Source organism: Macaca fascicularis, chromosome 1, assembly GCF_037993035.2.
Source record: "Macaca fascicularis isolate 582-1 chromosome 1, T2T-MFA8v1.1".
Lineage (NCBI taxonomy): Eukaryota > Metazoa > Chordata > Mammalia > Primates > Cercopithecidae > Macaca > Macaca fascicularis.
In genome coordinates this window covers 24,449,281-24,473,912 of record NC_088375.1, presented here as the reverse complement: position 1 = coordinate 24,473,912, position 24,632 = coordinate 24,449,281, and the positions used below count along the sequence as shown (strand labels likewise).

Here is a 24,632-nt window from a genome sequence, read left to right as displayed (position 1 = left end):
ATGTTGCTGTGCTGCACCCATCAACTCGTCAGCACCCATCAACTCGTCATTTACATCAGGTATAACTCCCAATGCAATCCCTCCTCCCTGCCCCCTCCCCATGATAGGCCCCGGTGTGTGATGTTCCCCTTCCCAAGTCCAAGTGATCTCATTGTTCAGTTCCCACCTATGAGTGAGAACATGCAATGTTTGGTTTTCTGTTCTTGTGATAGTTTGCTGAGAATGATGGTTTCCAGCTGCATCCATGTCCCTACAAAGGACACAAACTAATCCTTTTTTATGGCTGCATAGTATTCCATGGTGCATATGTGCCACATTTTCTTAATCCAGTCTGTCACTGATGGACATTTGGGTTTATTCCAAGTCTTTGCTATTGTGAATAGTGCCACAATACACATACGTGTGCATGTGTCTTTATAGCAGCATGATTTATAATCCTTTGGGTATATACCCAGTAATGGGATGGCTGGGTTATATGGTACTTCTAGTTCTAGATCCTTGAGGAATCGCCATACTGTTTTCCATAATGGTTGAACTAGTTTACAGTCCCACCAACAGTGTAAAAGTGTTCCTATTTCTCCATGTCCTCTCCAGCACTTGTTGTTTCCTGACTTTTTAATGATTGCCATTCTAACTGGTGTGAGATGGTATCTCATTGTGGTTTTGATTTGCATTTCTCTGATGGCCAGTGATGATGAGCATTTTTTCATGTGTCTGTTGGCTGTATGAATGTCTTCTTTTGGGAAATGTCTGTTCATATCCTTTGCCCACTTTTTGATGGGGTTGTTTGTTTTTTTCTTGTAAATTTGTTTGAGTTCTTTGTAAGTTCTGGATATTAGCCCTTTGTCAGATGAGTAGATTGCAAAAATTTTCTCCCATTCTGTAGGTTGCCTGTTCACTCTGATGGTAGTTTCTTTTGCTGTGCAGAAGCTCTTTAGTTTAATGAGATCCCATTTGTCAATTTTGGCTTTTGTTGCCATTGCTTTTGGTGTTTTAGACATGAAGTCCTTGCCCATGCCTATGTCCTGAATGGTATTACCTAGGTTTTCTTCTAGGGTTTTTATGGTATTAGGTCTAACATTTAAGTCTCTAATCCATCTTGAATTAATTTTCGTATAAGGAGTAAGGAAAGGATCCAGTTTCAGCTTTCTACTTATGGCTAGCCAATTTTCCCAGCACTATTTATTAAATAGGGAATCCTTTCCCCATTTCTTGTTTCTCTCAGGTTTGTCAAAGATCAGATGGCTGTAGATGTGTAGTATTATTTCTGAGGACTCTGTTCTGTTCCATTGGTCTATATCTCTGTTTTGGTACCAGTACCGTGCTGTTTTGGTTACTGTAGCCTTGTAGTATAGGTTGAAGTGAGGTAGCGTGATGCCTCCAGCTTTGTTCTTTTGACTTAGGATTGTCTTGGAAATGCGGGCTCTTTTTTGGTTCCATATGAACTTTAAAGCAGTTTTTTCCAATTCTGTGAAGAAACTCATTGGTAGCTTGATGGGGATGGCATTGAATCTATAAATTACCTTGGGCAGTATGGCCATTTTCACGATATTGATTCTTCCTATCCATGAGCATAGTATGTTCTTCCATTTGTTTATGTCCTCTTTGATTTCACTGAGCAGTGGTTTGTAGTTCTCCTTGAAGAGGTCCTTTACGAGATGGGGGGGCGGAGCAAGATGGCTGAATAGGAACAGCTCCAGTCTCCAACTCCCAGCACGAGCGACACAGAAGACAGGTGATTTCTGCATTTTCAACTGAGGTACTGGGTTCATCTCACTAGGGAGTGCTGGACAATCGGTGCTGGTCAGCTGCTGCAGCACGACCAGTGAGAGCTGAAGCAGGGCGAGGCATCACCTCACCTGGGAAGTGCAAGGGGGAAGGGAATCCCTTTTCTAGCCAGGGGAACTGAGACACACAACACCTGGAAAATCGGGTAACTCCCACTCCAATACTGCGCTTGAAGCAAACGGGCACACCAGGAGATTATATCCCACACCTGGCCGGGAGGGTCCCATGCCCATGGAGCCTTCCTCATTGCTAGCACAGCAGTCTGCAATCTAAGGACAAGGCAGCAGCGAGGCTGGGGGAGGGGCGCCCGTCATTGCTGAGGCTTAAGTAGGTAAACAAAGCCCTGGGAAGATCCAACTGGGTGGAGCTCACAGCAGCTCAAGGAGGCCTGCCAGTCTCTGTAGACTTCACCTCTGGGGACAGGGCACAGCTAAACAACAACAACAACAAAAAGCAGCAGAAACCTCTGCAGATGCAAACGACTCTGTCTGACAGCTTTGAAGAGAGCAGTGGATCTCCCAACACGGAGGTTGAGATCTGAGAATGGACAGACTGCCTGCTGAAGTGGGTCCCTGACCCCTGAGTAGCCTAACTGTGAGACATCCTCCACTAGGGGCAGACCGACACCCCACACCTCACACGGTGGAGTACACCCCTGAGAGGAAGCTTCCAAAGCAAGAATCAGACAGGTACACTCACTGTTCAGCAGTATTCTATCTTCTGCAGCCTCTGCTGCCGACACCCAGGCAAACAGGGTCTGGAGTGGACTTCAAGCAATCTCCAACAGACCTACAGCTGAGGGTCCTGACTGTTAGAAGGAAAACTAACAAACAGGAAGAACACCCACACCAAAACTCCATCAGTATGTCACCATCATCAAAGACCAGAGGCAGATAAAACCACAAAGATGGGGAAAAAGCAGGGCAGAAAAGCTGGAAATTCAAAAAATAAGAGCGCATCTTCCCCTACAAAGGAACGCAGCTCATTGCCAGCAAAGCTGGACAGAAAATGACTTTGATGAGATGAGAGAAGAAGGCTTCAGTCCATCAAACTTCTCAGAGCTAAAGGAAGAATTACGTACCCAGCGCAAAGAAACTAAAAATCTTGAAAAAAGAGTGGAAGAATTGACAACCAGAATAATTAATGCAGAGAAGGCCATAAACGAACTGACAGAGATGAAAACCATGACATGAGAAATACGTGATCAATGCACAAGCTTCAGTAACCAACTCGATCAACTGGAAGAAAGAGTATCAGCGATTGAGGATCAAATGAATGAAATGAAGCGAGAAGAGAAATCTAAAGAAAAAAGAAGAAAAAGAAATGAACAAAGCCTGCAAGAAGTATGGGATTATGTAAAAAGACCAAATCTACATCTGATTGGGGTGCCTGAAAGTGAGGGGGAAAATGGAACCAAGTTGGAAAACACTCTTCAGGATATCATCCAGGAGAACTTCTCCAACCTAGTAAGGCAGGCCAACATTCAAATTCAGGAAATACAGAGAATGCCACAAAGATACTCCTTGAGAAGAGCAACTCCAAGACACATAATTGCCAGATTCACCAAAGTTGAAATGAAGGAAAAAATCTTAAGGGCAGCCAGAGAGAAAGGTCGGATTACCCACAAAGGGAAGCCCATCAGACTAACAGCAGATCTCTCGGCAGAAACTCTACAAGCCAGAAGAGAGTGGGGGCCAATATTCAACATTCTTAAAGAAAAGAATTTTAAACCCAGAATTTCATATCCGACTAAACTAAGTTTCATAAGTGAAGGAGAAATAAAATCCTTTACAGATAAGCAAATGCTTAGAGATTTTGTCACCACCAGGCCTGCCTTCCTTGCCTGAAGGAAGCACTAAACATGGAAAGGAACAACCGGTACCAGCCACTGCAAAAACACACCAAAATGTAAAGACCATCGAGGCTAGGAAGAAACTGCATCAACTGATGAGCAAAATAACCAGTTAGTGTCATAATGGCAGGATCAAGTTCACACATAACAATCTTAACCTTAAATGTAAATGGACTAAATGCTCCTATTAAAAGACACAGACTGGCAAACTGGATAAAGAGTCAAGACCCATCAGTCTGCTGTATTCAGGAGACCCATCTCACATGCAGAGACATACATAGGCTCAAAATAAAGGGATGGAGGAAGATCTACCAAGCAAATGGAGAACAAAAAAAAGCAGGGGTTGCAATACTAGTCTCTGATAAAAAAGACTTTAAGCCATCAAAGATCAAAAGAGACAAAGAAGGCCATTACATAATGGTAAAGGGATCAATTCAACAGGAAGAGCTAACTATCCTAAATATATATGCACCCAATACAGGAGCACCCAGCCGTAAAACCAGCAAGTTTTTATTGGCAATTTTCAAGGGGGATGGAGTGCACGAATAGGGTGTGGGTCACAGAGATCACATGCTTCAAGGGTGACAAAAGATCACAAGGCAGAAGGTCAGGGCAAAAGTTAAATCACTAATGAACGAACTTCCATGTCTTGCTGTGCACGCATTGTCAGGGTTCAAGAGCAGAGAACCAGTCTGACTAGAATATGCCAGCCTGGAATTTCCTGATCCTAGGAAGCCTGGGGGCACTGCAGGAGACTAGGGTGTGTTTCATCCCTATCTACATCTGCATAAAGGCAGACACTCCCAGGGCGGTCATTTCAGAGGCCTCCCCTGGGAATGCATTCTTTTCCCAGGGCTGTTAATTATTAATATTCCTTACTAGGGAAAGAATTCAGCGATACTTCTCTTACCCGTTTTTGGTAATAAGAGAAATATGACTCTGTCCTGGCCGGCCCTCAGGCAGCCAGACTTTAAGGTTATCTCCCTTGTTCCCTGAAAATTGCTGTTATCCTGTTCTTAAGGTGCCCATATTTCATATTGTTCAAACACACATGCTCTACAAACAATTTTGTGCAGTTAATGCAGTCATAACAGGGTCCTGAGGTGACATACATCCTCAGCTTAAGATGACAGGATTAAGAGATTAAAGTAAAGACAGGCATAGGAAATCACAAGAGTATTGATTGGGGAAGTGATAAATGTCCATGAAGTCTTCACAATTTATGTTCAGAGATTGCAGTAAAGATAGGCATAAGAAATTATAAAAGTATTAATTTGGGGAACTAATAAATGTTCATGAAATCTTCACAATTTATGTTCTTCTGCCATGGCTTCAGCTGGTCCCCCCCTTCGGGGTCCCTGACTTTCCGCAACATCATTTGCATACTTTGAAAATATTTTCTCACATTCTGTAGGTTGTGTGTTTACTCTGTTGATAGTTTCTTTTGCTTTGCAGAAGCTCTTAAGTTTAATTAGTTGTCAATTTTTGCTTTTGTTGCAATTGCTTTTGGTGTCTTTGTCACAAAATCTTTGCCTGCCCTTATGTGTAGATGGTATTGCCTAGGTTGTCTTCCAGGGTTTCTATAGTTTTGTGTTTTACATTTAAGACTTTAATCCATCTTGAGTTGATTTTTGTATATGCATGGAAGGTATCCAGCTTCATTTTTCTGTATATGGCTAGCCAGTTATCCCAGCACCATTTATTAAATAGGGAGTTTTTTTTCCTATTGCTTGTTTTTGTCAGTTTTGTTGTGGATAAGATGATCATAGGTGGGCAACCTTGTTTCTGGGCTCCCCATTCTGTTCTATTGGTCTACGTGTCTGCTTTTGTACCAGTACCATGCTGTTTTGGTTACTGTAGCCCTGTAGTATACTTTAAAGTTTGGTAACATGATTCCTTCAGCTTTGTTCTTTTTGCTTAGGATTGTCTTGGCTATTTGGGCGCTATTTTGGTTCCATATGAATTTTAAAATAGTTTTCTTTAGTTCTGTGAAGAATGTTCTTGGTAGTTTCATAGGAATAGCATTAAATCTGTAAATTGCTTTGGGCAGTATGGCCATTTTAATGATATCAACTCTTCCTATTCATGATCATGGGATGTTTTTCCATTTGTTTGTGTCTTCTCTGATTTATTTGAGCAGCATTTTGTAATTTTTGTTGTAAAGATCTTTCACTTCCCTGGTTATCTGTATTCCTAGGTATTTTATTCTTTTTGTGGCAATTGTGAATGTGATTGTCTTTCTGATTTGGCTCTTGACTGGCTGTTTTTGGTGTATAGGAAAGCTAGTGATTTTTGTACATTGATTTTGTATCCTAAAACTTTGCTGAAGTTGTTTATTAGGTGAAGAAGTTTTGGGAGTGCTATGATTTTCTAGATATAGAATCCTGTTGCCTGCAAGCAAAGATGGTTTGACTTCCTCTCTTCCTATTTGAATTCCCTTTATTTCTTTCTCTTGCCTGATTGTTCTGTCAAAGACTTCCAATACTATGTTGAATAGGAGTGGAGAGAGGGTATCCTTGTATTATGCTGGTTTTCAAGGAGAATGCTTCCAGCTTTTGCCCATTCAGTATAATGGTGGTGGTGGGTTTCTCATAGATGGCTCTTATTATTTTGAGGCATGTTCCTTCAATTCCTAGTTTATTCAGAGATTTTAACATGAAGTGGTGTTGAATTTTTATTGAAAACTTTTTCTGTGTCTATTGAGATAATCATGTGGTATTTATCTTTAGTTCTATTTATGTGATGAATCACATTTTCTGATTTGCGTATGTTGAACTAACCTGTGTCCTGAGGATGAAGCCTACTCAATTGTGGTGGATTAGCTTTTTGATGTGCTGCTGGATTCAGTTTGCAAGTATTTGTTGAGGACTTTTACATCAATGTTCATCAAGGATATTGGCTTGAAGTTTTCTTTTTTTGTTGTGTCTCTGCTAGGTTTTGGTATCAGTATGATGCAGAGTGAGTTGGGGTGGAATCTCTTCTCCTCAATTTTTGGGAATAGTTTCGATAGGAGTGGCACCAGCTCTTTTTTGTAAATCTGGTAGAATTTGGCTGTGAATCCATCAGTTCCTGAGCTTTTTTGGTTCATAGGCTATTTATTACTGTTTCAGTTTCAGAGCTTATTATAGGGGTCTGTTCAGGGAATTAGTTTCTTCCTGGTTCAGTTTTGGGAGGGTGGATATGTCCAGGAATTCAGCCATCCCTGCTAGGTTTTCTATTTTGTGTGCATAGAAGTATTTGTATTTATTTCTGTTGTTTATTTTTGTTTCTGTGGGGTCAATGGTAACACTCCCTTTGTCATTTCTAATTGTGATTATTTGGATCTTCTCTCTTTTCTTCTTTAGTAGGCTAGCTAGCAGCTTATTATTTTTAAAAAAAAAACAACTAGATTCGTTGATCTTTTGAATAGTTTTTCATGTCTCAATCTCCTTCATTCAGCTCAGCCCTGATTTTGCTTATATCCTATCTTTTGCTAGCTCTGGAGTTGATTTGTTCTTGCTTCTCCAATTCTTTCAGTTGTGATGTTAGGTTATTAGTTTGAGATCTTTCTAACTTTTTGATATGGGCATTTAGTGCTATGAATTTCCCTTTCAACACTGCCCTGTCTGTGTTCCAGATATTCTGTTATGTTTTATCTTTGTTCTCATTAGTTTCAAAGAACTTCTTGACTTCTACCTTAATTTCATTATTTACCCAAAAGTCCTGCATGAGCATGCTGTTTATATTTCCAAGCAATTATATGGTTTTCAGCAATTTTTCTTAGCCTTCACTTCTGTTTTTATTGTGCTGTGGTCTGAGAGTGTGTTTGGTATGATTCCAGTTCTTTTGCATTTGTTGAGGATTGTTTTATGTCCAATTATGTGATCAATTTTAGAGTATGTGCCATGTGGTGATGAGAATAATGTATATTCTATTGTTTTCAGATGGAGATTTCTGTAGAGGTCTATCAGATCCATTTGGTCTAATGTTCAGTTCAGGTCCTGAATATCTTTGTAGTTTTCTGCCTCAGTGATCTGTCTAATACTGCCAGTGAAATGTTGAAGTCTCCCACTATTATTGCATGGAAGTCAATGTCTCTTTGTCTCTAAGAAGTTGCTTTATGAATCTGGGTGTTCCTATGTTGGGATCATATATATTTAAGATAGTTGGTCTTCTTGCTGAATTGAATCTTTTACCATTATGTATTGCCCTTCTTTGTCTTTTTTTATATTTGTTGGTTTGAAGTCTGTTTTGTCTGAAATTAGGATTGCAAACCCTGCTTTTTTCTGTTTCCCATTTGCTTGGTAGCTTTTCCTCCATCCCTTTATTCTGAGCCTATATGTGTTATTGCATGTGAGATAGGTCTCTTGAAGACAGCATACCATTGGGTCTTGCTTTTTTATCCAGCTTACCACTCTGTGCCTTTTAAGTGGGGGCATTTAGCCTATTTATGTTCAAGGTTGGTACTGATATGTGTGGATTTGATCCTGTCATTGTGTTGTTAGCTGGTTAATATGTTGGCTTGTTTGTGTGGTTGCTTTATAGTGACACTGGTCTGTGTGTTTAAATGCTAACATCTTACAAAAAGTATTTTTCATTATTTTATCTTTATATGTTTCATTCTGTGTAATCTCTGCTGATGTATCTTCCAGTCCTCTATATCTTTTTTCAGCTACATTTAGTCTAATTTTTATGACTATCTTTTTCATATGTAGAGATTCTTTTTTTCATAGTCATTTCCTTATGACTTAGGTTTCTTCTATATCTTTAATAATTAAAAACTTTATATATTCTTTGAGAATTCTCTTTTTATTCAATTTTCTTGCATTAGAGATTGGTCTGTTAACCCAATATTTGGAGAGCTATTCATCCTGTTTTGTGTGTGTGTGTGTGTGACTGCTGATGCTGTCTCATTTTGTATCATTTTCACGTATGTGGTTTGTAATTTATTTGTTATGATCTCATCTTCAGTAATTATTTTTCCTTACCTGTGGGAGTCTATACTGCAACCTGAAGTACAGAAGAGCAGTTTTACATCTGCTTTTGCTATGTACTCTAGCATGTTTGTGGTCTTTTAATTTTTTGTTTTAGGAATTTATACAACATGCACATGGTATAAATTTAAACTCCAAACCCATGTGTGCCATATGCCTGGTGTTTCTATCTTTCATGGAAGCCTATCACTCAGAGACCTAAGAAAATATAGGCCTCCTCTGGTGCTTCTTTAGGGCACAGGGCAGAATTATTCTAGTTGCTGTTTTACTCAGAGGGTATCTTTCTTAATACTCTGGATGTAGGCAGTGGTCATACTCTGACATCTTCATGTCATGTGGTACTTGCATCTAGTTTGGTTGTAAAACTCCAACCGATGGTCTGTAGGATCTGTTCAGCCCTGTATCTCCTCTGGTCTTCTCGATATTGGATCATGAATGGGCTGCTCTGGCTTTAAGTTCCCTCTTCATTTCTGAACTAGAAATTTCTCATCTGCATTTGAATTCCCTTTTTATTTTTATTTTTTGAAGGGAGTGAGTGGTTACTCATCTTAGCTCAGTCTACAGGTTGTTAGAAATAGAAATCTCTAGATCTTATTAATTTTTAGAACCCAGAGCCTTTTAATAATCTCTACAGATAGTCTTTCACTTATGCATTAGAAATTAAGATATACTTAATCACATATATACATTTATGCACACCTTATGAGAATTATATATGTATATTTGTGTGTGTGTGTGTGTTTGTATTTAATTATGTTGATCTTTCCCCTTTCTGAAAAGCCACTGGTTGAGGCTTTCAGTCATTGGGTTTGTACAGACATAGAAAAGCACACAAATGAGGGCAGCTCCTGCACTGTGCAGGCCAGCTGTTCCTGCACCAGCCAGCTGGAGCCCAGAAACATATAGAAGTCATAGGGACAATCCATTACTTTGAGTAATATAAATGTCAGGACCCTTAGGAGCCTTTGATATATAAAAAATGTCTACCATATGATATTTAGCAAACTAAATGGCTAGGATGCAGACAGACACTCAAGACAGGCTCTGATGTGTGCTGGCTGCTATAACACTCTAATAGAGCAAGGACACATATGCTTAGTTTGTTTTTAATGTCCCCTACTTGTATCCTTCTTTCTTTAATAATAATTCCTTCTAGTACACCCTATGGTCACATTATTCTTTATGCTAACATGTAAATGATAGATCACTTTGATTTATCTATTACTTTGTATTCAAGCTGAGGTCTTAACAAAGAAAGGAAAGTATTATTATTTCATGTCTAAGTATACCAGACACTATGGAAACTGCTAGGCTTTCCATTTAGTTAAAGGTCATTTGTTGAGTCCCACAGTATGCCACTGGATTCAGCTTGCTAGTATTTTGTTGACGATGTTTCATCTATGTTCATCAGGGATATTGACCTGTGATTTTTTTCTGTGTTCTTATTTGGTTTTAGTATCAGAATCATGCTGGCCTGGTACAATGAATTTAGAAGAATTCCCAGTTTTTCAAGTTTTTGAAATTTGTGTCCTTTAAAATTTTGATGGACTTCATCAGTGAAGTTATCAGGTCTTGGGCTTTTATTTGTTTGGAAGCTTTTTATTAGTGATTCAATCTTATTGTTTGTTATTGGTCTGTTCGGGTTTTCTATTTCTTCCTAGTTCAATTTTAGTAGGTTGTATATGTCGAGGAATTTATCCATTTCCTCTAGCTTTTCCAGTTTCCTGGCATATAGTTATTTGTAATAATCTCTAATAATTCTTTATGTTTCTGTGGTATCAGCTGTAATGTATCCTTTTTCACTTTTGATTTTATTTATTTTGGTCTTGTATCTTTTTTCTTCATCAGTGTAGCTAGTGGTTTGCAAATTGATTTATCTTTTCAAAAAAAAGCCCTTCATTTTGTTGATTGTATGTTTTTTGTTTCTATATTGTTTATTTCTGACTTGATCTTTATACTTTCTTTCCTTCTGTTAATTTTGGGTTCAGTCTGTTTTGCATTTCTGCTTCCTTGAGATACATAGTTAGATTTTTTATTTGAAATATATATTTTTTCATGTAGGTGTTCATTGCTATAAACTTTCCTCTTAGAATAACTGCTTTTGCTGTATCCCATATGTTTTAGTATATTGTGTTTCTATTTTCACTTCTTTCAATACATTTTTGGATTTTCTTTTTAATTTATTTATATACCTTTTTGTTTTCTCACTGCCTCTTTGATCAGATCTTTATTCAAAAGAAGTTGTCGAAAATCATTTGACCTTTATGGAATAATCAAATTTAAAGAGTTTATGCAGCAGGCTTCTTTTCCTCTGTAGTAGGTTTCTTTTCTCCTGGCTTCTTTTCAGGGGCTGGTTTCTTGGTAGCTGCTGCCCTTTTTCCCCACCAGTGGCTTCTTCTGCTTCTTAACACCAACAGCAGCCTTCTTTCTTTTCTTACCTACCACAGGCTTCTTTCCTGCAACCTGCTTCTCATCTGATTTGGCTTCTAGTGCTGTAGCTGCTGCTACTGCCTTATCCACCCAGAGCTTGTGATTCCTGGCCTGGTGAAGAATGGCTTTCTGGCTCATGGTCTTTGTGTATGAGTATAGCTTCAATGTGGTTCTCAGGTTTTTCAGTTAAGTTCTTCTTTAGGACTCTGATGAATCTCGTTGTGTGGTGCTCAAAGGGCTCTTTGGATCTCTGGGCTTTTCAAGATTCTGCTAACATCTGTATTGATCATCTTGTGCATGGGAAGATTGTAGTTACTCTTGAGGAAAGCAGCTTAATGCCAAGTGCCATATAATTCATCTAACTTCTGGAAAGCACTTTTGGTCCAAATGCAGAAATGTCCCATATGCCCACCAGGAGCAAGCTTCAAAATGTTCAGTTTGCTTACATTAAGCAAAGTAATTCCAGGGATGCTTCTGAAGGCCTTGATGATACCATTATCCTCATTATAGATGATGCAGGGGTCCCTGCTCTGGATTTGGTGACGGTTTCTCATTTTGCTGTTGCCAGCTCTCATTTGCTGAGAGGCATAGACCTTTTTGATATCATTCCAGGCTTTAAGTTTCTTAAGAAGCAAAACAGCCTCCTTGATCTTCTTGTAGCCTTCAACTTTATCTTCGACTACCAAAGGAAGTTCATGAACTTCCTCAATATGATAACCTTTAGACATGACCATACTGGTAAGGCTGAGGCAGCCAGGGCAGAACAGATGGCATATAGTTTTTGGGTTGTGTTCACTCTATGATGCTAATGGCATCAGGTTTTGGTTGGTGCAAACATTCTGCCTCCACAACACATGTTTCCAGAAGCACCCTGGCCAGATTGGTGAGTCCCACCACCTTGAACTCTGGGAATTTGAGCCACAGCTCTGCCAGTACCCCAAGACTCAGCACTGGTCTGATGACCTGCTAATTCACTGACAGCATAGAGCTGTCTGTTGTTTTTGTGCAAGTCGGTGTGAACAAAGTTCACAATATCTTGTCAAATAGGAGCCTTGAATACAACAGGCAAAGTAACATTTTTGTCAGATGACTCCCACTTTTTGGAGTACACTGACATCAGTGAGTGAGCACACGTCATGGTGGAGAGAGGAGACAGTCATGTTCCTCTCAGCCCAGCAGCTGCCACAGGAAAAGGACTACCTGTTGTTTAATTTCCAAATATTTGTACAGTTTCCAAAATTACTCTTGTTATTGATTTCTAGTTTTATACAAATGTTGTCAGAAAACATACTTGATATGATTTTGATTAAAAATTTTTTTGACACTTGCTTTGTGGCCTAACACATGGATTTTCATGAAGAATGTACCATGTGTTGATGAGAGGAATGTGTATTCTACAGGTATTGGATAAAATGTTTTGTAAATGCTATTTGGTCCATGTGGTCTATAGTGCAATTTAAATCTCATATTTCTTTGCTGACTTTCTGTCTGGATGATTTGTCCAATGCCAAGAGTGCAATGTCAAACTCTCCAAGTATTTTTGTACTGAAGTTTATTTCTCCATTTAGAACTAATAATATTTGCTTTACATATTTGGGTGCTTCAGTGTTGGATGGATACAAACTTATAATTGTTATATCCTCTTGCTGAATAGATCCTTTTATCACTATGTAATAACATCTTTGTCTCTTTTTACAGTTTTTTACTTAAAGTCTATTTTATCTGATATAAGAATAGCTACCCCTGCTCATTTTTGATTTTTGTTTGGGTGGAATATCTTTTTCTATTCCTCCACTTTCAGTCTGTGTATATCTTTTTAGACGAAGTGAGTTTCTTATAGGCAGCATATATTCAGGTCTTGCTTTTTTATCTATTCGGCCAGTTTATATCTTTTAATTGGGGAATTTAATCAGTTTTCATTGAAGGTTATTGATACATGAGAACTTACTCCTGTCATTTTCTTAGTTGTTTCAGGATATCTTGCATATCCTTTGTTTCTTCCTCTTTTATTGTTTATTTTTATAGTTTGGTGGTATTTTTGTAGTGACAAAAGTCGACTCCTTTTTCTTTTTTTCAAATTTCTGTATCTTTCTGCTACCGAGTTTTATACTTTTGCATGTTTTATAATGGTAGTCATCATCCTTTTACTTCTAGATGTAGGCCTCCCTTAAGCATTTCTTGTGGGGCCAGTCTAGTGGTGATGAATTTCCTGGGTTTTTTTTTTTTTTTTTTTTTTTTTGTCTAGGAAAGACAAACTTTGCTGGGTATAGTATTCTTTGCTGTTGTTTCTCTTTTAGCACTTTGAAAATATCATCTCATTCTCTCCTGGTCTTTAAGATTTCTGCTGAAAAATCTGATGTTAGTCTAATGAGGATTCCCTCCTATGGAACTTGACATCTTTTCCTTGTGATAAATTTTACAATTCCCTTGTTGTCTTTGACTTTTGACAGTTTGACTGTAATGTTTCTTGGACAGGATCTTTTTTGGGTTGAATCTATTTGGGACCTTTAAGCTTCCTGAATCTGGATACCCATACCTTTCCCAAAACTTGAAAAGTCGTCACTTATTAATTCATTAAATAGATTTTCTATGCCTTTTTTCATTTCTTCTTTTTCTAGAATTCTTATAATGCAAGTATTTGTTCACTTAATCGTGTTCGGTTAGTCTCATAGACTTCCTTCATTATTTTTTATCCTTTATTTTTTGTCTGACTGGCTTATTTCAGAAGACCTGTCTTCACATCCGAAATCTTTCTTCTGCTTGACTTTGTTGTTGCACTCAACTGTATTTTTTATTTTATTCATTGAATTCTTCAACTCCAAAATTTTTGTTTGGGTCTTTTCATATCTAGTTCTTTGCTGAATTTGTCATTAAAATCATGAATTGTTTTCCTGATTTCATTGAATTTTTTATCTTTATTCTCTTGTATCTTGCTTAGTTTTCCTAAGATTACTATTTTGAATTCCTTTTCATGCATTTCATAGATTTTCTTTGCTTTGAAGTCTGTTATTGGAGAATTATTGTGTTCCTTTGGAGGTGTCATGTTCCCATGTTTTATGGGTCCCTACATTGAAATCATGGTGTCTGCTGAAACAGTTACCTCTTCCACTTTTATCTAGTAGATTTCATAAGGAAAGACTTTTTTTTTTTTTTTTTTTTTCTGTAAATGCATCCTATAGTATCAGTTGGGTGAAGTATTTTGGCTTTGGTTATGGGTGAGCACAGTACTGTAATCATGTAATTTTTTTTTGACTGTAATCAATGCCAGCAGTATCTGTGAGTGCCTCAGTGGCCAAGACTGGGTGTTTGTGGAGGCAGTGGTATGCCTTTACTGCAGATGGGAGCCACTGGAAAGGCTATTTCTCACGCCTTGAGGGGAGTGAGTGTTGCTAGGTGTAGCAGCTCCTTAAGTCAAGGGTGTGGCGTCACTGGTGGTGGCAGGAGCTGGGCAGCCTGGTCCCTGGTTTCTGGGGCACATGCAGTACGCAGTGGCTCTGGTGGTGAAGGGGACAAGGTTGCTTACAGTGATGGGCACTAGGCAAGTAGGTTTCAGGCCCTGGGGAGTGTATGCATTGGCTCCCCTGGTCTTGGGGACAGACAGCCTCCCCACTGTGCTGGACTGGCTGTCCCATGAGGTTTAGGGCACTGTGTGAGTTTAGGTGCTAGTGTCACATCTGTACTGCTGGGTGAAGCTGGGGTCATGGCATTGCATCTTTTTGTATGGATATGGTAGGATGACAGCAGGTCCCATGATGTGGAGGTGCAGGAGATTTGAGCACCAAGGCAGGATGCACTCAAGCAATGGCTCTGTTTTCAAAATGGCACCATGGCACAGCAGCACTGGTCCCAAAGTGATCCAGTGTGAGTTCCTTCACTGAAGTAATATAGCTGTGTTGCTTCCATGCAGTTCCCTAAACTGGCTCAAGGCCTAAGAGAATTGTGAAGTTCTCCTGTAGTTAGAATTGCAGGTATTCATGTTAGTAATGGGGACTTCTGGGACTGCCTGCTTACCTTTCCCCTATAATAGGAAGTGTCTCTTAGTTCCAAGCCAATCCCACCTTGTCACTTTACTTCCTTCTTCATGCTGCTATCTCAAATTCCCATGTTTCAGAGGGTTTTCATCTTTTCCTTGCAGAATTCCAGTGCTCTCCCTTAGACACTCTACTCGAAGTACAGTTATTTATTTGTTGTTTTGGTTCTTCTTTGTAGAGGAGATATGCATTGGGCACCTCTAGTCAGCCATCTTGATGACATTACAACACTGGTTCATACATTCATACATACCTTCCTACATACATTATTGAATGAATGTATGAATTGCCAAGCAACATTGAAGGTGGAAACTGGAGATTTGCAGATGCATCAGTATCCCAGAGGTGTGGTTTTACTCCAGCAGTATTTAAGATGGGAGGTGGAGATCGATCTAAATCTTGGACAAATATGTTGCAAAGTGGATGCTGCCAAAGAGCAGGCTGCAAGAGGTGTGGATATCTACACGCACTCATTGATCTTAGGCAGGTATGGGGGTGAATGGAACTGGGAGAGCATAGAGATGACTAAAAGCCAGTGCAGTCCAGATGCATAAACAATACATTCCAGACACCACCCACTGATGCCAGTGGGGCTTTGGTGCACTTCTTCCCCATCGTGATCAACTGAAGACCTGAGAAGAGTTGCTCTGTGGGTGACTACCGCTGAGCAGGGAAGGGAGGAATGAGGTGAAACAGGAAAGTGGATCTAGCACATTCTAAGTAATTAGGGTAGTTTGAAATGAATAATTGTCTCTGGTTTTATGTAGGAATGGTTTTACTTATGCTCCGTTAGCTAGTCATATACCAGATTAGTGATCTTATAAGAGGAGTCAGTGAGTTAAACCATCCACTGAGGAGCAAGAAGAAAATATTATCCTTCTACCATATTTTTGTTCTAAATGTAAGACTTGCATTAAACTTTATTGTGTTTAATATGTGAGTTGATATTGACATAAGTCCTGTGGCAGAAGGTCTGAGGCACAGGCCATTTGTGGTGACCCCAAAGGATGTGGAAGGCTTGGCTGTGGCACCCTCACTTATGTTATTTGCTCTTGGCATACTGTGGCCTATGGCAGCCTGCCTAGGCTGGGTTCCATGGGTTTACAGATTATATCATTTCAATTCAATGAAACTAACCTTCACAAAAAGGACATGTGGCTTAAAAAAGATCACTGCCAGGAAATCCTTGATTGATGATAATATTAATAATGCAAACACAAGTTAACAAGAAAGTCTGAGCTGATACTTCTCTAATTCCTTATTACGAGCTCTTCAGTCATGCCATTAAGGCTTGAAAAATAATGATAAGTTCATCATATTTGCACAGTTTGGACAGCACAGGGAGGCACTGGGATGCTATATACCTGTATACCCTACCCTCAGCAGACGTCTCCTAAGTCCATCAGTGGCTATCCAATTTCATTTATAGTATAATTTGATTTGTGAAGGGTGATTTATACGTATCTATTATAAACTTAAATATTATAAAAATAAATTATCTCAATATGTACATTTTTGAGACAGAGTCATGCTCTGTTGCTCAGGCTGGAGTGCAACGGTGCAATCTTGTTTCACTGCAACCTCTGCCTCCCAGGTTCAAGGGATCCACCCACATTAGCCTCCCAAGTAGTTGGGACTACAGGTGCATGCCACACAGCTAATTTTTGTATTTTTTGTAGGAATGGGGTTTCGCCATGTTGCCCAAGCTAGTCTTAAACTCCTGAGCTCAAATGATCCACCTGCTTCAGCCTCTCAAAGTGCTAGGATTACAGGTATGAGCCACCACATCCAGCTTTGATGTAAATTTTAAAATTATAATTACAAGATTAAAATAATTTATCTCCAAATGTTATTTTAGGTTCAAGGGTGCATGTGCAGTTTTGTTACATCAGTAAATTGTGCATCATGTGGTTTTGGTGTACAGATTATTTCATCATGGTAGACAGTTTTGAGCATAGTACCCCATAGGCAGTTTTTCGAACCTCATCCTCCTCTGACCCTCCTCTCTCAATTAGGCCCTGGTGTTTATTGTTCCGTTCTTTGTGACCATGTGTACTCAATGTTTAGCTCCCTCTTATAAGTGGGAACATGTGGTGTATGGTTTTCAGTTACAGGATTTTTACATGAAACTTATTACATGAATAAAGAACAAAATTATAAATCTTACAGTGAATAGAAGCTTTTCACTTTCATTTACCTTTCTAATTCAATAACTAACACAATGGCAGGAGGATAGGGTGGCAGAGAAAGATGGAAACAGTGGCAATTTTGACTTAAGAAAGTTCTGAGAATAGTTGCACAGGTCTGATGATGCAATTTCTCTGAGTGTGGATGACTTTCCAAATTCCATTCCATTTTTGCTGTGAATGGTAACAATGCTTTATAGGGATGTCCCAAGCAAAGAAGCTAATGGTTAACATTGATTTCAAAAAAAGAAATTGTCATCTTGGTTTCAACTCTATTCTGGGTAAACCTAGCACCTGAGAGAATCTACTTGTATTTTATGATATGTATACTTTTGCATCTAAGATAAAATAAAAGTATGGAATTAAAAAATATTTACAGTTTATTCAGAGGAGTAAATCTCTATTTTCTATAAAAAGTACTGTTACTGAGAATTTATATTATATCTTCTTTACGTAGAACTTTTGAGGTGGAAGAGAGCTTAGGTGAGGCGACTGAAGCCTTGGGAAGTTTAGTGTGTTGCACTAAAAAACCATAGGCTTGAAGGTAGATAGGACTGAATTTGATTTCTTTTTTTTTTTTTAAACCACCCACTAGCTATGCGATGTTAGGTAAGTGAATGAACTTCTTTGAGTCACAGTTTATCATTCTGGGGAATGTGCATAACATCTGCCTCACAGTTTGCCTGGTGTATATAGGCCCTCACAAGTCCTGGTCACCTTGCCCTTGCCTAAAGTCACAGGATTTTGTGGCTGACAGGCAGGGCTGGAAATATAATTCGTGTTTATTTCTGTCATTCCACACTGATTGGATTGCTTCCAAGGAAAGGGAGAATCTTCCCTCCATAGAATTTTAATGCTTTACTCCCCATAAGTTTTATTGTGTGTTTGCAAAATATTTATTTCTAGTAATAAGGTGGACTTTGTTCTATTTTCCCTCCTAGGCATGCTGAAGAGATGAAACATTCCACCTCTTTCCCACCAGCGTGCTGTGTTTTCTGTTAGAATGAGCATAGATTGTAGCATCAGTGTGGTCCTGAGCAGTATTCTTGCCACAAGAATAGAAAAGCAAGTCATTGGTGCCTTCTCTGAGTACAGCAGCTCAGGAATGGACCATGGAATCACTTTTTGTGAGAGTATCCCCTTGTCCTTTCACCTCATGCTCTAAAGACTAGACTGGCCTGAGTTGGCTTGTAACCCCTGGGAAGCATGGGAAATTGGCTGGCAGTTCTGTGATGCTAACGGCAGGGAAGGAAAAGGATTTTGATAGGACTGTGATGCAATTTGTTTCTTCAGGATAAACTTCAACAGTACTGCCAATGTGGAAAATGAACAAGCAGCTATCACAACTTTACCCTCCTCTGAAACTAAGGAGGGCAGAAATGACCCAAGTGCTGGTTGTCACATGTTGGGTGTGTGTGTGTGTGCGCGCGCCTGTGTGTATGTAAAATCATTCAAGGATACTATGACTCAAGGAAAGAGCATCAGAACTAGAGGAAATAAAGTTTTCTTGGGGCACTCATGTCCCAAATTCTTATGAATTTTTAGATTTAAAATAATAATTGGTATCTGGGGACAAAAAATAATTACCGGCACTTAGCAGGGACCACCATTAACATAGAAGAACAATGTTAATTGGTATGTGTAAGAGTACTTGAACAGATAATTGAATTAAAGCTCTGTGGGATTATTTATAAAAAAAGAGAGGACCAGTCCTGCAGACATGATTTTGTGACTTGGATTTCAGGGCCAAATCTGCTCCTACAAAGACTCTGGTCTTTATTGACGGGAGCAGCAATAGTGAAAAGGCAAAAAGTAAAAACAAATTGTGGTTAGTAAGCATACTAATTTTATAGTTTTTGGTTGACCACATTTTCTCAGGTTCATTCATTCAACAAATATATATATAATTTACATATATTACATATTTATATTAATGTGCATATTTATATTTAAAATTTATATTATATTTAATGTACTTATATTTAATGTAATTATATTAAGATACATTTACTTCCTATATAACAATACATTATATATTTAAATAATATTCATATCAAATATTTAAATATAAATTATATTTATTATTTAAATAATACATATTATATATAATATACATATAATTAAATAGACTATTTTTAAGAATAGTTTTAGGTTCACAGCAAAACTGAGTAGGAGAAACAGAGAATTTCTGTAGCTCTTCTGCCCCCACACAGGCATAGCTTCCCTTATGCCCATCAGAGTGGTATATTTGTTATAATTGATGAACCTATATTGACATATTATTACCCAAAGTTCATAGTTTACATTAGGATTCACTCTTGATATTGTACATTCAATGGGTTTGCACAAAGTCATAATGACATGTGTCCATCATTATAGTATCATATAAAATAGTTTCATTGCTCTAAAAATCCTCTGTGCTCTGACTATTCATCCCTCCCTGGCCCTTAACCCCTGGCAACCACTGATGTTTTTACGTATTCATAGTTTTGCTTTGTCTAGAATGTCATATAGTTGTAATCATGCAGTATGTAGCCTTTTTATATTGGCTTCCGTTATTTAGTAGTATTCATTTAAGTTTTTCTATGCCTTTCATAGCTTGATAGCTCCTCTTTAGCACTGGATAATATTCCGTACTCTGAATATACTACAGTCCTATTAAAAATTATTTATCTTCCTTGCCCTTAGCATGACTGAGAACTGCCAGCCAACTTCCCATCCTTTCCAGAGGCTACAAGTCAACCCAGGCCAGCGCAGCCTTAAGAGTGCGGGGTGGAAGGACAAGAGGGGTGCTATCACAAAAGGTGATTCCGTGGTCCACTCCTGAGCTGCTGATCTCAGAGAAGGCACCAATAACTTCCTTTACTTGCAGCAAGAATACTGCTCAGAACCACAACGATGCTATAAATCTACCACAGCTAAAATCTATGCTATTTCTAACAGAAAGCACAGCAGGTTGGTGGGGAAGAGGTTGAATGTTTCACTTCTTCAGCCTGCCTAGGAGGGCAAGTGGAACAAATCTTGGGTTTGGAACATCTATTAAAAGATAGTCTTACTTTGTAGCATTCATATTCTTACCTTCCTTTAGGTTTCTTGAAGAAGTTATGTCATTTTCTTTATGTAGAAGTCAAATATTTGTACATTTAAAATACATTTGGTCACAATTAATATTGAAATCAGCATCTCCAAGTGTTTAAAAGAGTTTAACAGCTGTACGGTCATCTGAACCCAGAGATTTTTTAAAAAAATTATTTGACACCTTTTCCAATTTAATTTTTGGTTACTTACCTTGTCACATGTTTTAGTTTTTCTTGCGATAACTTTTAAAACTTAAATTTTAAGTTCATTAATATGAAAGGGTAGTCGGACAGCTTTTTGATCTTTTCTGTATATGTTCTTACATCTTTTTCTCTCAATTGTGTTTATGTTTTCTCCTACTTCGTGTAGAGGAACTTCATTATTGAACATCCAATACTTTATTTAATGTCTCATTTAGAGTCTACATTTATATTTTCCATAAATAGGAATGTTTGTGTTTTGCAGCTTTGGCATTTGTAAAGATTTCTGTATTTAGTTTCTTTTCTCCCTCCAGATTGTGACTTTGTAGAAGTGGGAGCCACTCTGGCTTGCTCACTGTGATACTAGAGTGCACAGGACAGTGCCCGGCATCTAACTCCCCAGAACAGGGCCAGGACTCAGCCCATAGGCCTGTTTACACACATGGTTTGAGCTTGCAGATTTAAAATAAGCAAGGAGGCCATAATCAGTGGACTTAAACTGATTAAAACAAGAAAAATTTAAAAACAGACAATACAGAAGCAAGAATGAAATGAAATTTATCTACAATTAATATGACTAATATATTAGTGAACAAAAGACTAAGTTTTTAAAGAAATAATGTACTAATCATGAAAATAGTGAATTAGAAAATAGTAGAAAAAAGTAGAATTAATTTATAATGCTAACATATTATTCTGAGAAGCAACAACAACAACAAAACCCTTTAAGAGTGATGGATGTAATGATATAATGGTGCTGACTAGTCTTTGCTGATTATGTTCTTTTCCTGTCCTGCCTACACCTACACCCTTTGGAATTGGTTGTGAGTTGCTCGGGGCTGTGTAGGAGGGGCTAGAATTGGAAAAAGTTTGTGCAGTGATCTGCTGTAGAAAGGTATTTCTTATGACTTTGTTAAGTTTAGGTAAAAAAATTGAGGCAGACTTGAAATACTGTCATGCCAAAGAATCTCGTGGCTGTACAAGGACAATGTTTCCTAAAGTACTATAGGTTAGAGCAAGGGTTTGCCTTTTACAAATGCTATTTTAGGACTCCGAAGCCATGACTCCTGTAAAGGATCACCCTTCTCTAGTCTTCATCACAGCCATTCTAAGGCTCATTAAATTAAAATACAATAACTACATCTGTTGCTTATGATCAGGCCCCCTTGCTCATTCAATATCTGCATCTCATTAGCTAAAACCTAAGATAGGCTTCCTTACACTAAATTATTTAACAAATACACGTTATATACATTATCAGCTGTGGATATTTACATTTTGTGTTGTTTCTCCTAAATATGTATCTATTTGCTTGAGTGGTTTTTCTTTCTTCATTAGATCAGAGCAAGCCAAGGGCTGTGACCTTAGAGGTTACTTATTTTCTAATATCCTTACAGAACTTTTAAGCAGTACATGTAAATGTAATTGAAAAACTAAAATAATACAATAATTTATAAAACATAAAACTACATAAAACTAAAATCAAAATCCCGTTTATCACCAGCTCAAATATGGCTTATAAAAATGAGGTTACAGTGTTATGTTGTTTTCACCTGACAATGTTTTTTGGACCTCCTTTTTATTTCATTATTATTATTTGAATAGGCACTGGAAAAACATGATAAAAATTTAGAAGGTATAGAATTACATCACTTTAAAAGTAAGCCACCTGGTTCTTTTATTCCGAGACAATCATTGTGATTTGTTTCTTGGGTAATGAATATGCATATATAAGTTTATGTATTCCTTTTGTTCCTTACACATTTTAGCATACTATACACATAGCGTATTACTGTTTTCACTTATTGATATCTTTTGGAGTTGAAAATGTGAGGGAGTTTTACTCTTCTAGACAAATGTGGTAGACTTCAGAAAGAAGCTCACCTTGGAGAACTTAAAACTGAGTGATTGCTTAAAGCTTTCATATTAGACTGGTCTGGAAGTTTGTAGCACCTGGAGAATAAATCTGTGTATGAATACTTGAGAGTGACTAGAAAATCTCTGAGAGTTGTCTGAGATTTTTATCTAAGTTCTAGCTGACAGGATGTATTTGAAGGGTCGTTGGTGCAAAAGAACAACCTGATTTCTACTCGTACCATACAATAGCCAGCTAAAGAGACAGTTTCATTTGTCAATAAATTCTTTGTTATGGACTATTTGTTTCCATATTTTTACTCTCACAAACAATGCATAGGTAACTACCCTTTTAGGGAACAATTTTGCCAAAGTGTATTTTCAGGTAAATTCCTAGAATTAGATTACTGGGTTGAAGGGCATTTTTCTGAACAAATCTTGCTAAATTTTTTTTTTTTTTTAATTTCAACTTTTATTTTACATACAGGGGAAACATATGCATGTTTGTTACATGGATATATTGCACCCAGATAGTAAGCATAGTACTGAATAGGTAGTTTTTCAAACCAAATGGATCCTTCCCCTCTGCCCTGCCATAATAGTTTGCAGTGTCTGTTGCTACCGTTTTTATGTCCACGTGTGCTCAATGTTGAGCTCCCATTTATAAGTGAGAATATGTGGTATTTGGTTTTCTGTTCTTGCATTAGTTTACTTAGGATAATGGCCTCCAGCTCCATTCATATTGATGCAAAGGACATGATTTCATTCTTTTTATGGCTGTATAGTATTCCATAGTGTATATGTAACACATTTTCTTTATTCAATTGACCATTGATGGGCACCTAGGTTGATTCCATGTTTTTGCTATTGTGAATAGCATGGTGATGAACATCAGTGTGCATGTGTCTTTTTGGTCTAAGGATCTATTGTCCTTCAGATATATACCCAGTAATGGGATTTCTGGATCGAATACTAGTTCTGTTTTGAGTTATTTGAGAAATCTCCAAATCGCTTTCCACAGTGGCTGAACTAATTTACATTCCCACCAACAGTGTATAAGTGTTTCCTTTTCTCCACAGCCTCACCAGCATCTGTTGTTTTTTGACTTTTTAATAATAGCCATTCTGACTGGTGTGAGATGGTATCTCACTGTGCATTCTCTGATGATTAGTGATGATGAGCATTTTTTCATGTTTGTTGGCTGCATGTATGTTTTTGAGAAGTGTCTGTCTGTTTTTTATTTTGTTTTGTTTTTAGATGGAGTTTTACTCTGTCACCCAGGCTGGAGTGCAGTGGCATGAGCTTGGCTCACTACAACCTCTGCCTCCCAGCTTCAAGGGATTTTTCTGCCTCAGCCTCCCCAGTAGGTGGGATTACAGGTGCATGCCACCACACCCAGCTAATGTTTGTATTTTTAGTAGAGATGGGGTTTTGCTATGTTGGCCAGGCTATTCTTGAACTCTTGACCTCAAGTGATCCATCCACCTCAGCCTCCCAAAGTGCTGGGATTATAGGTGTGAAGCACCGTGTCCAACCACAAAGTGTCTGTCTTTTGAGAAGTGCCTGTTCACATCTCTTGACTATTTTTAAATGAGATTCTTTGTTTTATGCTTGTTTACTTAAGTTCTTTATAGATGGATATTAGACCTTTGTCATCCACAGTTTGTAAATATTTCCTCCCATTCTGTATATTGTCTACTTATTCTATTGATAGTTTTTTTTTTTTTTTTGCTGTGCAAAAGCTCTTTAGTTTAATTAGGTCCCACTTTTCAATTTTTGTTTTTGTTGCAATTGCTTTTAGGGACTTAGTCATAAATTCTTTGCCAAGGCCAGTATTGCTAAGGGTATTTCCTGAATTTTCTTCTAGGATTCTTAGAGTTTGAGATCTTACATTTAAATTTTTAATCCATCTTGAGTTAAATTTTTGTATATGGTGAAAGGTAAGGTCCAGTTTTATTCTTCTGCATATGGCTAGCCAGTTATCCGAGCATCGTGTATTGAAAAGGGACTCCTTTTCTCATTGCTTATTCTTGTTGGTCTTGTTGAAGATCAGATGGTTGTGTGTGGCTTTATTTCTGGGTTTTCTATTCTGTTCCATTGCTCTATGTGTCTGTTTTTGTACCAGTATCATGCTGTTTAAGTTACCATAGTTTTATAGTATAGTTTAAAGTCAGGTAATGTGATACTTCTTCTTTTTTTTTTTCTTTCTGCTTAGAATTGCGTTGGCTATTCAGGCTCTT

At 38.0% G+C, this 24,632-nt stretch overlaps 1 long non-coding RNA gene and 1 pseudogene across 1 annotated transcript in view; one reads left to right on the top strand and one right to left on the bottom strand.

Moving 5' to 3' along the window:
* LOC107128767 (uncharacterized) overlaps positions 1–24,632 on the top strand; it is a 134,447-nt gene that overhangs the window by 19,980 nt on the left and 89,835 nt on the right. The gene's annotated exons all lie outside the window — the stretch shown is intronic.
* Positions 10,902–12,274, bottom strand: LOC102142767 (large ribosomal subunit protein uL4 pseudogene; annotated as a pseudogene).